At 58.3% G+C, this 12,304-nt stretch overlaps 1 pseudogene; it reads right to left on the bottom strand.

Annotated features, from left to right (window-relative positions):
• Window positions 1-412: 412 nt before the first annotated feature.
• Window positions 413-11,654, bottom strand: LOC128072292 (maestro heat-like repeat-containing protein family member 2B; annotated as a pseudogene).
• Between the last annotated feature and the right edge of the window lie 650 nt (window positions 11,655-12,304).

The raw sequence follows: 12,304 nt of genomic DNA, 5'->3' as shown, positions 1-12,304 counted from the left end.
ATTTTTTTTAGCACTTTCCTTCCCTCCCATCCCCTTCCTTCCCATTCCCTTCCCTTCCCTCTTCGCTTTGCTTCGCTTCTCTCTTTGCTTCACTTTGCTTCGCTCGCACTTCGCTTCGCTTCTCTCTTCACTTCGCTTCTTTCTTTGCTTCGCTTCCCTTCGCTTCACTTCACCTCGCCTTGCCTCGCCTTGCCCTCTGCTCTCCTTCTCCTTCTCCTCCTCCTCCTCCTCCTCCTCCTCCGCCTCCTCCGCCTCCTCCTCCTCCTCCTCCTCCTCCTCCTCCGCCACCTCCGCCTCCTCCTCCTTCTCCTCCTCTCCTCCTCCTCCTCCTCCTCCTCTTCCTCCTCCTCCTCCTCCTCCTCCTCCTCCTCCTCCTCTCTTCCTCTTCCTCTTTGTCTTTCTCTTTGTTTTTCTACCGGCTCCAGCGTTGAAGGCAGAACTCTCTTATTCTTTTCCACGTCTCACTAGAAAAAGGAGAGTCTCCGGTTGTGACTTGTGACCTCAAACAGACTCAAAGCTGCCTCCTCCCTGGATTCCTCTGGCAGAGGCCAGCTACAGCTGTGACCTCAGGCACAGCAAAGGCGGGAGTGCCAGTACCTGTCTGTTGGCCCAAGCGGCCGGGAGAAGTTGCTCATCACGGCCTCTGTGTGACAGCGGGTGAGGATGACCACCGCCTGGCACAGGAAGGGCAGGAACGTGCTCTGCTGCGCAAACGATGTGATGCTGCGCAGGATGTAGAGGATGGGTGGCACCTGAAAGAAGAAGGGGAGGAAGAATGACTTGCTGTATCCTGGACCTGGCCTGCATCCTGCAGGGCCTAACCACGTGCAACAGCCAGAAAAAGTCCAAGACACGTGGGAGAAAGTCTCTTACGTTCCAACTGATGTCCTTCCCGTGCATCTGCAGGAAGGTGGTCATCCACTTCCCACACGCACGCACGCGCACTCCGCTGGCTTTCCGGATGGTCTCCTTGATGGCCGCCATGAAGTCAACGGTGCGTTCGATGGGGAAGTTTCTGCACACAATCTGCCGAGAAACGAGAAGCGGGAGAGATCCCATCACTGCTCTGCTGCAGCTCTTCCAAACACAAAGCAGTCTTGAGGGCATTCTTAGCTCAGCGGCTTGCCGCTCATTCAGGCGGCAATCACAGCGCTCCTGCTGTCTGTACCCTGCTGTTGATACGGAAGGCGGTTGAGCCTTCTCTCAGCTTCTGCACCCATGGTGTTTGCTTACATGCAAAGCCTACCTCCCAGCAGCCACAGTCACACATGCACACAAACACACACAAACACACACAAACACACGTCATGGCATCAGCTCCTTGCACTGGGTGCCTGAAGGCCAGACATAGCTCAGAGCCTCCTGCTACTTGCTGAGAAAAGCGGTCTCAGGGTGACAGCTCATCTTGGAAATGGTGTGAGAGGCTGGGGGCAGCATAGGGCCATGCAGAATTCTACGGACAGAGATCCCACCACCCCTTTTTGGGTTCACTTACTCTTGCCATTTTGGACGTGATCTGGAGCTGAGAGGCGATGCTGCAGGCATGCAGCCCCTCGCACAGGCCCTTGATGTCACCTGTCTCAATGACTGTGTGGACTGCTTTGGCTGGAAAGAGCACAGGGAGAAAAGGGAAGTCATGCTTCTGGAAACAGGACCGCTTTCCACGGTGGAGAGACAGAGGACAGGATGGGGACAAGAGGAGAACTGTGCACGGTGCCTCTCCCTCCTGTCAAGAGCGCCCAGCCCGTGGGGCTCTGGGAGTGCTAGGGAGGAGGGCAGAGGGCTGGAGCACGCCTGCTCTACTCACCTTGGATTCGCAGAAGGGAGGTCAGACAGGTGACGGCCAGCTGGCGGGATGCGGGCATGGGGTCACACGTCAGAGGCGCCAGCAATCCCACCAAGGAGCCAAAGTGCTCACAGGCATCTCCTCTCTGCAGGGGTGAGAGGCAGGAACAAAGCTGTAGACGGCCCCAGCTCTCCCCAGCTTCTCGCATCTGTGCCTTCCCCACACCGTGACACAGCACGCACAGCTGGGCGGAGCTCACCTTCCAGCTCAGGGGCACCGGGGAGGGAGCAGGGGGCATGCGGTGGGGCTCTTTACTCACTTGAAGCTCTTCACAAGCAGCCAGCAGCTGGGAGCAGGTCTGCAGGGCCCTCTTGCGCTCCCACACATTGGTTGATGTCATAGATTTCTGCAGGACCTGGGGTAGAGCATCTGTCTCACTGAGGACGTCTTTTCCTTCCCTTCCTGCCACCCCTCTCCCTGTCCCTCCTTTCCCAGCACTTTCCCTCAAGGCCTCCCGCCTCACTGAGCACCGGCACTGCTGCTCCCGCAGCACATACTCACGTGGACTATGTTCTGAAAGAAGCCACCGCTGGGCTCTGTCTCCAGCAGGACCACCATGAGCCGGCCCAGAGCTTTCAGTGCTGTTTGCTGAAGCTGAAAGCAGAAGAGGGGAGTGACGTGTAGCATCACGGCTGCTGCCAGAGCAGAGGGTGTGTGTGCTGAGGTAGGGCTCCGACCGAGAGGGGGCCGGGAAAGTTACGGCAGGTTACCTGCAGGTACTGTGCTGCGTGCTGTGACTTCCTGATCTTCAGCATCATCTCTGCTGAAGGATGTGTCACGATGTTCTTGCAGCACAGGACCAGCATCTCACGCATGTCCTTGCTTTCAAAAGAGGGCTTCAGCTTGCTGAGAGGAGGAAAAAAGGAAGAGAAATCAGAAAGGGCCTCTACCAGTGCTCTCCAGGCTGGTTCAGGCAACCTCTGAATTTCTCCTAATCAACAGCTACAAAGCCAATATCCCCAGCTCATGCTGCTGAGCACTGTCTTCAGTTCCAGCAGCGCCCACTCCTCCCCAGCAGCAGTGAACCACCTCCCGCTCTGGAGGGTGGGAGACCCCAGCTCTCCCTTCTCTTCCCTGCCAGGGGACAGGAGCACCAGCGCCTTTCTCCCTGCCCCAAACCTCAACTTCGCTGGGCACAACAGCCCAGCCGTCTCTCCTGTAGCTGTGGCTCCTCCCTCCCTGCCCCCTCCAGGCCCTCAGGAGCTACCCAAAATGGGGACCACTATCCTGACTTGCAACCTCAGTCCTTACCTCAACTGCTCCAGGGCCAGAACCACCTTCAGAGGCACTGGGGAGACAGGCATGCCTGAGTAGTACTTCTTCATCAGGTCCTGCAAGTCCCAGAGAGACAGTGTCAAAGTGGGCAAGGGGCACACAAGAGCTGTTCCACCCGGCCCCGAGACAGGCACAACTGCCACACACCAGCCCCATCACTCTCCCATGGAAGCACTGCAGGATGCAGCAGCTTGACAGCTGGTGCACCTAGCCCGCTGCCCAGCCGCTGCCTGCCAGCACCCAAGGTCCCCACCAGCTGGAGACGTGTGGCTGCAGGACACCTGTATGCCCCCAGGGAAGCGAGCCTTGTGACACAGCCCAGAACTCCTCTGCAGACAGCCCTGTCTCTAGGCACTCACCATCAGGATCTCCAGCAGCTTGCTCTTCAAGGAGCGGTTAAAGCTTGCAGAATCACCCACAGCTTGGAAGGCAGAGCTGCTGTCGGTGATGCTCTGCACCAGCGCAAGATTGTTCTGCAAGTCCTGAGGAGCAAGAGAGAAGAACATTCTTTGAACTGCGGGAAGGGACAAGGGCTGCCACGGGGACACGTGGAGACAACACTAAGGGAACGGCTTGGATCTTCATGTGGACACACCCCCTTCCCCGAGGGACCTTGGCAAAGGGAAGGCCCATCTCAGCATCCCTCCACGTGGAGGAGCTGCAGCTGGGCGCTCAGACACCCTGGCATGCTTTGAGCTCTCACCCGGCAGCTGCAGCTGTAGAGCATCAGGATGTTGCCCACGATGTCTCCCTCCAGGTGGGCGAGCAGCTGTTCCTTGGAGGCACGCAGTGCCACGCTGCCGTGGGCGAGCATGAGAGCACTGCGTGTGGCATGAGCTCTCGTGCTGTCCAGCTCCATCTGTGTGGGAAGAAATGCCTTGAGACACTCGCTAATGGCCCCCAGGGCCCCGCGATGCACCTGGGCTCCCAAGGCAGGAGCTGCAGGGAAAATAAGGCCGAAGAATGCCAAGATGGAAACCCGTAACGCTTTACCTTCTTGCTCCTGGAAATCCTGGCATTGCGGCCTTTGCACAGCCTGGACGCAAACATGGTGAGCGTGGCCAGGACTGTGTGGAAGTTACTCTCAGCAGCGTGGCTGAGAAGAGCGATGATTCCCTGCACAAAAGAACAAGGGGCCGTTGGCACAGGCCTGAATCTACAGGTCCTCTTCTGAGCAAAATGGCAGCAGTGAAGAGGTTGAAAAGGCCCGCAGCAGGGCCAGGAGAAACCCTCTGCCCCAGGGCCAGAGCAGGGATGCTCGCAGGAGCTGGAGGAGAGGAGAGCTCACCTGGGCCTCACACGGTTCCTCCGCATTTGCCTCCGCCAGGTGCTGCAGCAGCTTCTCCTGGACGTGGAGGACTCCCTTGCAGGATGCCAGCACTGTGCCCAGAGCCTTGTACAGGAACGACTGCATGGGAAGGGAAGGAAGAAGCTGAGATGTGGCAGCAGCTTAACCTGCTGGCGGAGGGCCAGGTGGGGAGGACCCACGCTCCCTGGGAGTCTCTGAGAGCAGCTGCGGGGCCGAGCTTTAGCCGTCCCCGGGCAGATTGCAGGGAAAGGCCCTCTGGGGGGCACAGACTGGGAGGGAAGCAGCATCAGCATCCCGCGTGGGCAGAGCACCAGCTGCAGCCCCAGCCCCAGCTGGACACCTGCAGCTGCACCGCTGGGTAGAGCCAGGGGAAACTCACCTTTTCTGCAGAGCTGCTGGCAGAGCTGCTCAGTCGCCGGCTCAGCTCACTGCTCAGGGCCTCGGCCCACGCCTCATCATCTACGGTGTCCACTGACGCCCTCAGGAACTGTTGGAGAGCAGGAGAAGACAATGTTCCCTTGCCCTTTGCCTCTTCCCTCACTCCCAAGTTGCTGCAGCCCTCTGGGGAGAGGTGCCTGGAAGAACAGTGCCTCTCCCAGCTCCCCCAGCGTTCCCTCCATTAAAGCCAGCTGCCCTCTTCTCCTAAGACCCCCCGGGGCTTGGGACAGAGCGGAAGAGGCAGCGCCACAAAGGCGTGCGGCCGCTCCGCAGCAGCGCTTGAGAGGCTGCTCCTGTCCCACAGTGGCTCATGTGGGAGCGGGGCTACTTGGGCCAGGCAAGCACTTCTCTGCACCGCGCCTCCCGGCAATGCTGTACCTTTAGCAGACGGCGCTCAAACTCGGCAGTGCCCGGGAAGCTCTCGTTTCTCCCTGCACAGCAATAGGAAGAAAAAGACCCTTACTTGGGACCAAGGCACAGAAGAAGAGCTGCTGCAAACCTGGCTTGGCCTGGGCACTTGACACAGCCAAGCTGGGACCCGCACCTCCTCCACAGCGACCTGTCCCTCCCCACAAACACTGTCCCCGCAGGAACACGGAACTAACTGCTCCAAGGCTGCTGTCGGAGGGGATGTGAAGGGTCCATCCCTGTCCTGGAATGGGCAGATCCCCAGGGGCATAGGTCCCTGGGCCTCAGAGCTGACTCGCAGGAATGGAGACAGCTCAGCACTGGGCTGCGGGGCACAGTGCTTCCTCTCAGCCACTGCAGAGCTGCATTTTCACTCAGCCCCCTTCCCAGCCCCCTTCCTCCCCACCACTACTTTACCTTCAAGGCACTGCAGCAGCAGGGGGATCTCAGCAGCCCACATGGCCCCCACAGCTCTGTGGAACCTGCTGTGGAGGTTTTTCATCAGCAGTAAGGCAGCGGCTTGGAGTTGGCTGCCTGCAACAGGGCTGCCTGCCACCACCTGAGCGAGAGCAAGGAGAAGCAGGGTCACTTCTGCAGCAAGAGCAGCTGCTTCCCCCCAAAAAGGAAGCAACTTGGCTCTGCCCTGGCCGGCAAGGAGCAGCCAACAGCTTTGCCCATGGCCATGCTGCTCCCCCCTGGGTGCTCGTGGCACCGGCCTCTGGAGCATGTACTCACCAGCAGTCGTGCCAGCAGTATGTGGGGCGTCAGCAGTGGGCCTGCAAAGAGAAAAAAGTGCTGAGTAAGACTCCAAGACACTGCGTGCCCAGCCATGCACACCTCCGCTGTCCCTTCTGGGTGCTACCACGGGTCAGCAGAGCTCACTGGGGGAGTTTTTGCTCCTACCTTGAAACATGGAGCTGACAAAATGGGGATCCAAGTGTTCTATCGGCCGTCCTGTCAGCTCCTCTCTCTCAGCCAGGGCACAGACACAGCGGGAGACTGGGATCAGCATACCCGTGTACTGCGCTGGCACCACAAACAGCAGCAGCCGCGGCCACAGGAGCTGTAGGGAACGAGGCAGTTGAGCAGGTCAGCATTCCTGCCTCTGCTCACAGAGGAAGAGGACTCTGCGAATTTCCCCGAGTCCCGTGTGCTTCAGAGCACATTGGAGGAGAGACCTGGGGTCTTGGAATGGGACGAGGAACACGTGGGGCAAGGGCAGGGAGAAGCAGCAGGGCAGAGCGTGACCTACTTTGGACATCCCTCTCACAGAGACGTCCAGTGATCCCAGGACGTCCATGCACAGCTCCTGGAGAGCTCCTTCTTCCTGGGCTTCCTGGGCAGAAAGGTGTCCGGATGCCTGCACAACAGTTGTAATGAGACACTGGTTACGCTCAGTTCGCAGGAGCCTCTCGGGAGGCTCAGGTGTGGCCCCAGCGGTGCTTCTGTGCCACCCTCCGAGCAGCACGGGTCTTCCAAAAGAAGATGCTGCCCACTGTCCTTACCCTTCTTGCCGCGGTGCGGCTGAACTCCCTGAAGATGTGCCCCACCACATCCCAGGCTGAGCAGCTCCAGGCATTAGCACTGAACAGATCAGTAATGAAATGCAGAACAGCCGTCCTCACCTGCCAGAGAACAATTGTGGGTGTGATTTTTCTGGTCCGAAGGCAAAGGGAAGCCACCTGCTCATCAGGGCAGCCCTTTGGGCACAAGCAGAGACAACAAGAGCAGAGGAGAAGCTTTGGCTTCTGACATGAGGGCCAGGCCTTAGCACCAGTCTGTGCACTTTCCATGCACAGCACAGGGACCTGCCCGCTCCACTCTGCCTGCTCTCCCCACAGGAGCCATCATGACCGTGTGGTCAATGCTCCAGCACCTCTCCAGTCACCCCAGCCCTGCCTGTGCTGGCAGCAGCATCGCCACCCCAACAGCACTTTCTTTTCCCAAACCAGCTCACCCGGATGCTGGGGTCGCTGCACAGACGCTGCACAGCCTCAACGACCTGGGGCAGCTTCTCTGTCATCATGGGCTCTGCAAGAGATGCGCAGAAGCATGAGCGGAGCCACAGCGCAGATGGCAGAAGGGAGCCCTGGCAGTCCCAAGGCGTGGTACCGACCAACCCGTGGTACTGACCATCAGAGCGAGCCAGAGCACCCAGCAGACCCAGGGCTGCCACGCATCCAGGCTCCCAGTCATCGCCCAGCTGCGACTGCAGAAACAGGATGGTTTCCTCTGGGCAGATCCGGGCTGCAGGGAGGAAATCCCACACTGTATTAGCAGGCAACACACACCCATTCCTGAGGTTTGTGAGAGAGGTTTTGGTCAGGGCACCACCAAGCATCGCTAAGGCTCCTCTCCTTACCCTGCAGCATGATGCAGTGGGTCAGCTGTGCACGATCAGCCTCGCTGTGCTGCTTGCTGTCATCATAGAGCTGTGGGAACAAGGTCCATTTGATACAATCACATCAGCACTGAGGATGGAAAAGACACCGCGCTGCCCGCTCTCGTCTCCCTGGGCACTCTCGGGAAGAGGACAGGCAGAAAAAATGCAGCCCACCCCACAGCATCCCCGGGAGTACATGCACGGCTCTAGAGCAGCCTTGAGCATGCAGGAGCTAAGGCTGAGCCTCCTTATTCAGGGGATCGGGGCTTTGCAGTCCTCCGGAGACTCAGCCAAGAGGGAAACTGCTGTAGGCGCAAGGATAGGCTCCCCTTACCTGGTAGAACACAGCGCTCGTGACATCCAGAAACTTGTCCCTTGGAATGACAGATGCAGTGCCCCCTAAGGCCTCCAGGAAGATAGTGAGGCTCTGCAAGAGAGCAGGAGAGGAAGAAAGGGATGAAGCCACATCTAGCCACTTGTGAGTGCAGAAACTGTTTCCCAATTGTTTCTCTGCAGGGAGAAGCTCCTGCACAGGCATTCTTGTTTATCCCCCACCACCACCCAGCAGCACAACAGAGAGTCTCTCTGCTCTCAATCGAGCCGTGTTTGGGCATCATTTGCAGGCATTTCCCACCCAGCAGCCCGCTTCTCCCCCATCAGATGCAACTGGCTGTGGTCCCCCCAGTTGTTAGCACAGAGCTCCTCAGGCACTCAGAGCCCCACCACCCAGGTGGTGGTGATGAAGCCTCCCATCCCCAGGAGATGAGCCCCTGTGACTCCTGGCTCCCTCCTGGCTCTTGTCCAGGCCATTCCTTCTTTGACTGAAGAGCTCAGGAAGCCTCAGACCTCCCTTGAACACCCATCCCTTCTTTCTCCAAGGGCTCCCCACCTCCTCCCTGCCTCCCCCTGACCCCTCGTGGCACTTGCACGGGCCCCACGTCCACCCTGAGCCCTGCACAACAACTCACCTTGGCCACCCTGCAGGTGTCTTGGATCTCCTGACACGGGTGAACGAGCCAGAGGAGCTGCTCCCAGACGTGCTCTTGGTGCTGCTCCTCTTGCAGGAGAACATCCAACATGGCAGCCACAGCCCCAAGGACGGCCTGCTTGTCCTGGAGAGGATGGCAGAGGCCCGGTATCGAAGACTGAAGGTCTGCCCTTCCTACACAGAGGGCTTTCCCTTTCCCTTCCCCTTCCCCACACCCCCACTCCCAGCAGGAGATGGGCTCGCTCTGGAGAGCAGGCAGCTTTTCCCCATACCCTCATCCCCAGCTCTTTTTGCCACAGTGCTGTGACATGCAGCTGCTCCCTGGCACAGAGCCACTTCAAGGCCTTTGCAGAGCCAGCCCACTCCCTCTCATCACCCCTCAATCACCCCTCAGCTCTCAGCCCACTGGGCACAGACAGAGCTGCCGACACGGGTGCCCCTGCTGCCATCCTGGGCTGGGAATGCAGCAGTGCTCACCTTTTCCTCCTGGCAGTCTTGCCAGTTCCACATCACGGAGAAGAGCAGCTCGCGAAGGTTCTCATAGATCTGCTCTTTCTCCATGGCAGGCCAGGGGCATTGCATTCCTGCGGACAAGTGAATCTTCGCTCCATCCAGCCACTGTTTCACAACTGAAAAAACATAACAAAATACTTAGACAATCATAATAATATTTTTCTGAAAAAGGGAGTGAGAGAAAAGGGAGCCTGTGAGAGTCTGCAGCAGGGTGAGGTGCAAGGGCTGTCCTGAGGCCCCCTGCTCTGGGGCCGGCACTCACCAGCACAAGCGATGCGCAGGATCTGGCCACTCTTCACCTGGCCCACCACACTGCGCAGGCCTGCCAGCATCAGCCACACAAAGGGGATGCACTGTGGAGCTGCAGAGAGGAAGGAGAGGGCCACAGTCAGAGTCCCGGCAGCGAGGGAGGAGGGGCTGCAGCCCTGCATCCCCCAGCTCAATGCAGGTCACACGCGGAGGGCAGAGACCCCTTTCCCGGTAGTTACAGATGTCAGGAGGTTGAGGGTACTCTACCATAGGTGCTGAAGAGTTTGCTCAGGGTGATGAGCACCAACTCCTTGCACATGTCCCCCGTGGCCTTCAGGTGGCTCTGGAGCTCAGCCATCACCAAGGTGAAGTGCGTCCTTGCCAGAGCCACCAGGACATTGCTGGCAGCTGTCCTCACATTGCTGGTCACGCCCTGGAAGAGAGTCACTGGTGACGCGCGGCCCAGGAGACTGCCTGAGGCCCTTGGAAGAGCTAAGCCACCACCATCCGCCAGCAGGACACCAGCGTGGGCAGGCGGTTCCCTTTGCCTTTGGGAGTGAGCCCTCACCTGGGCTGCCGTCAGGTCCCGGGACACCTCTGCCAGCAGCCGGTTCACCACTCCGCACGGCGGGCGGCTGCTGTCTTGGCACAGGGCGCTCTCCAGCTCACAGTACGCCTGCGCTCGGTCACCCTGCGGACAAGGATCAGTCACGCTCGCTTTGCCCGCTGCCCCCCATCGCTCGGTGGATGTGCTGCCGGGCCTGGCACCCACGGGGCCGTGGCCCTGGGCCAGGAGGGCAAGGGTTGGTGGTTGCATGTCCCCAACTCACCTCCCGATCTTGCAGGCGCTGAAGCAGTAAGGTCGCGGCGCAGGTAGGGACAGGGCTTGACACCCTGCTGCTCTCCCTGCGACGCGTACGCCTGGGCACGCAGCCCACACAAGCAAAGAGACCTGGAAGGAAAGAGCAGAGCAGCTGCCGCTGGTGCTGCTTGGAGCCAGGGCCGAGCAGCCGGCCAGCTGTGGGAGGAACGCTCCTCCAGCCCCACAGCGCAGGGGTATGAGTGGTTGGCGGGGGCAGGGGAGGGAGCTTTCCCCTTGCTGGGGTGCTGGGGAAACCATGGTGGGCAGCTGCACTCGGCAGAGCAAGGACAGTGCTGCTGGCACAATGTCCTAAACAGACACTGGAGGCACACGTGCGCTCGGGCAGCGTCACGGGGTCCAGAGAGGTGGAGGGACTCACCTCGAAGGGCTCTCAGCCTCTCCATGATAGCAGGATGCCTCCAGGTAGATGCAAAGCTCTCTCTGGTTCCACTTCCTGCGGGTCCCACAAGCGGACTGAGCCACCGCTCCCACCACCCACAAGGGTGTATGAGGCAGCCACTGTGACACCACACTGCAGTGTCACCTCACAGAGAATGAATGACACGCCCCGGGCTGGGAACCAGACAGCGTGCCCGGCAACCCTGCAGGCCCCCAAACACAGCACGTTTGTGTGATGCAATCGGCTCTGGGGTTCCGGTTCCATGCTGACGCAGGGAATCACCTCAGCAGGTGATGGAGAGCCCCTGCCAGGGAGCAGCTGCTGGGCACCATTGCCTGGCATTGTCTTAGTGACTGGGGATTCCATGCCGGGAGGCACTGAGGCCCCCACCTCCTGCCCGACAACCTCTCCAGAGAGCTCTGCTGTCCACTAGGGGCACGTGTCAGAGACATTAGAGAGACTCCACCGCATCTGATCAAACAAGAACACCACCATCTGCTTATTGCCATTCAAGCAGGGTCATGGGAGGCTGCCACGAGGAAATGGCAGAATGTCAGAAAGAGACTTTGCATCCCATGGAAAGACACTAAAGGGATTGGGAGCACCAGGAGTGTTCTCCTCTGTCCTTCTGACTGGAGGCTGGGTCCCAGGAGGAAGGAGGAGAATAGAGGTGGTAAATCAGGTTGGCTGATTACTGGGATGGTGTTGGGATCAAGGTTTTGTGTACCTTGATCTTGGGCAGGTGTGTGGGCATGAGATGGAACACAACTGAGCAGTTGGGGCCAAAGTGAGAGAGCTTGTGAAATTGAAAGGGAGAGTCTCAGGGAAACAGTTCAAAATGAGCGAGAGAGTCTCCTGCTCCAGAGAACAAACCTCCGATCTGAGAGAGTTGCCCTCCGAATTGAGAAAGACTCCCTGCAGTCCAAACTCGACAATCTTCAATCTCAACAACACACCCTCCAATCTGAGCTAGATACCGTCATAATGGAACGAGACAGGCTCCAAACTGAGCCGGAGGAGGAGAGCATTGGAACTGACCAACCTGATCAACCACAGGAGGCACCACAATTGATGTCCCTAACCCCCTCCAGAAATCTATTAGATATATTGCTGGTTTCCAAAACCGCCTCCAGCAAGTTTCATCCTTTATTAGAGACACCTCTCTCCCTCTGCTTGCTCTGTTTTCCCACTCACTCATTATCAGACATCTCTGCTCTACAAGTGCAAGGAGCACAAGTACCAATTTTGTCAGTACCAATGTTGATCAGAGACATGCAGCAGTCAGATAATGACTTTGGCCTTAAGACTTACCATCCACATACATCCACTACCATATATTCCCCAGACAAGAGCTACACGCTACAGCTTTCTTGTTATCTTGTGGATCTGTCAAGCACCACCTTGGAAATAGGTCTAGGCCCTCACATACATAATGCTTTCAGTCCTCCATACACATCTACGCTTCTGAACGTACATAGCAGTATTCATAGATCAAGCCACTGGAATCACCAGAAGCAGTGGGTGAGGCTATTTCTTGTGTAATTCTATCGACTGGGAAAATAAAATCTGCATTATTTTGATCATTAAGACCTAACATTCTTTCTCTTCCTATTGTCCACACACACAGAATGTA

This window comes from Tympanuchus pallidicinctus, unplaced genomic scaffold (assembly GCF_026119805.1).
Source record: "Tympanuchus pallidicinctus isolate F22 unplaced genomic scaffold, pur_lepc_1.0 scaffold10, whole genome shotgun sequence".
In the NCBI taxonomy this organism is placed as follows: Eukaryota; Metazoa; Chordata; class Aves; order Galliformes; family Phasianidae; genus Tympanuchus; species Tympanuchus pallidicinctus.
The sequence above is the reverse complement of the archived record's forward strand: the minus strand, read 5'-3'. Positions and strand labels throughout refer to the sequence as shown.